Source organism: Balaenoptera borealis (genome assembly GCF_965194805.1).
Source record: "Balaenoptera borealis genome assembly, chromosome: 1".
NCBI lineage: Eukaryota > Metazoa > Chordata > Mammalia > Artiodactyla > Balaenopteridae > Balaenoptera > Balaenoptera borealis.
This window is the reverse complement of record NC_138860.1, coordinates 175,446,611-175,449,361: the sequence shown is the minus strand read 5'-3', so window position 1 is coordinate 175,449,361 and position 2,751 is coordinate 175,446,611.

The following is a 2,751-nucleotide window of genomic DNA, read 5'->3' as shown; positions in this document are numbered from 1 at the left end:
AAGTAAGTCAGACAAAGACAAATATATGATATCACTTATATGTGGAATCTAAAAAAATGTTATTTACAAAACAGAAACAGACTCACAGACTTAGAAAACAAACTTATGGTTACCAAAGGGGAAAGGTGGGAGTAGGGATAAATTAGGAGGTTGGGATTGGCATATACACACTACTATATATAAAATAGATGATCAAAAGGGACCTACTGTATAGCACAGGGAATGCTATTCAATACTCCATAGTGACCTGTATGGGAGGGGAATCTGAAAAAGAATAGATATATGTATATGTATAGCTAAATCACTTTGCTGTACACCTGGAACTAACACAGCATTGTAAATTAACTATATCCCAATATAAAAGAAATATTTTAAAAATCCTTCTAGAGCTCTGGTCTGCTGTGCACTTGGCATTGTCCAATATTTTTCTTCAGTTATGCTCACGTTTATGACTGGAAAGAAGAGACTTGGGTGGGGGCGATGTGTGGCGCCAGCACCGTCTGCAAGTATCGGAGGGGCAGCTGCACGGAGAAGGGTCGAGCCCATTTTTGTGTAGCTACCCCTAAACAGGAAAACCAGGGTGGGTAGTAAGAGGACATATTAAGGAGGCAAATTTCTTTTCTTTTCTTTTTTTTTAAAGATTTTTTGATGTGGACCATTTTTAAAGTCTTTATTGAATTTGTTACAATACTGGTTCTGTTTTATGATTTGGTTTTTTGGCCGCGAGGCATGTGGGATCCTAACCCCCCGACCGAGGATCAAACCTGCACCCCCTGCATTGGAAGGTGAAGTCTTAACCACTTGACAGCCAGGGAAGTCCCGCAAATTTCTTTAGATTTAAGGAAATAGCTCTCCCTGCGAAGGCGTGGCTGCCTTTAGGATGGGCTGCTCTTGGTTGCGGGGCGTATTCAGTGAGAAACTGTGACCAATGGTAGATGTTCCCTAGATAACCGCATAACCTCATTTATCATAAATGTCTCCTTAGAAGTTTGAGTTGGTGGTAGTTTCTGAGGCCAAATTCCAAGGATGGGGGAAGTAAGGCATTGCAACCTGCAGTTTAGGCTTTGAGGCTGGATTAGAGCTACTTAGAGGAGGCATATCCCATGAAAGGGCCTGGAACTCAAAGATGGGATTTGGAGTGGGGGATTCTGAGCCCCTGTTGGAATCTGGCTTCCACGACATCCATTTAGTGTCCACAGAAGCCAAGGCTTGGAGTGGGGTGGGATATGTCGAGCAACACCCAAGAATGGATGGGACTCACCCTGGAGGGACCGGCTCCTGGAGAGGGGCCTCCCACCCCTTGCTGATGGTTTTTCCCACCAGGACAGTGTACTCTGAGGCATTCTTGCCTTGGGATCCCCACCTTCTTCTCCTAACCCACTTAAAGAGGCAGTAAGGGGAAAAACAGACTGCTGATAATGTAAAAATTGCAGTCACACGCCTGCATCCTATATCATCATAAGCCAAGGGGTGGGGTACCCTGGGCTGGAACAGGTCCTGGCGCCAACCAGTATCTCTTGAGTAATTGATTCATGGAACTGACTCACTCATTTAGATAGAGTATAACTTCTAGTGTTTTTTTTAACCCCCTCAAACTCCCATCGCTTTAGCCTAATTTTGTGCACACAGGAATGAGTCTCCCACTTCTGCCCCCTCCCTCACCATTTCACTCACTGGGCAGCACTGATACCCCCTTGGAGCAGACGCTGGGTTGAGGGAGGACAGTCATCCACATGTGACAGGATTTGGGATCTGGGATAGAATCTAATGCAAGATCTCTGGCTGCTTTATATGTAAGTCAGCCACAGCCAGCCCCTTACTGACTCCAATTCATATACCAATTCACTCATTCATTCCTTCGTTCACTTATTTAATATCAAGTTTCCACCCTGTGCCAGATGCTGGTACCGGGAAGAAAACAGTCCCTTCCCTAAAGGAGTTCTCAGGATGTAACATCCATTACCCCAGCGCTGCCCATTCTCAGCGGCCCTGAGCACTGTTCTTTTAAGAACCTGTGCACTTGGCAGCCCTGCCATCCCACCACTGTCCCGAAGCTGGCAGCACACAGGCAAAGAGGAGCTCAAAAGGTGAGGTGGGCAGGATGGAGGCCCTTGGGGATCACCTGGAGAGGAAGTTCTGCCCTGGTTTCTGGAAAGGACCTACTGCACACCCATTCAAGGGGGCAGATGCCCCAACCTGACTACAAGCTGCAATATGCATGAAATGTGAATTGGCAAGGATATTTGGTCATGAGTAATAGAAGGCTCTGGAAGTTGGCTTAAAACTAGGATGCAGGGAAGCCGAGGACAGGGCTGCAGCTGGGCCTCAGGAATGGACTGGATCCAGTCCATTTCTCATCCTGGAAGCTCATGTGGAGGTCCCATTCTCCTCTTTGTACCCTGAGCTTTCCTGTTCTTTGGAGTGGGAAATAGTGTCAGGGCAGGTTGGAACTTACTTGTTCCAGGCCAAGCCAGCCAGGAAGACATCTGAATGCCAGGGAAAGGGACTTGTTGCATCAGCTCATCTTGGGTCTAGAGCCTGCCCTGGCATTAGTAAATGAAGACAATCTGCAAGCACAGCTCTGGGCAGGGTGAAAATGAACAGAAACCTCATTTTTTTTTTTTTTTTGTGGTAATTTAGTTTTGTTTTTATTTTTCAATAAAGTTACTATTAGCTACACAGTCTTGCCTGAAATTAACTGTTCAGGGTTAACAAATGGATTTTTCTATTGAATTTATAAAACATTTAGCT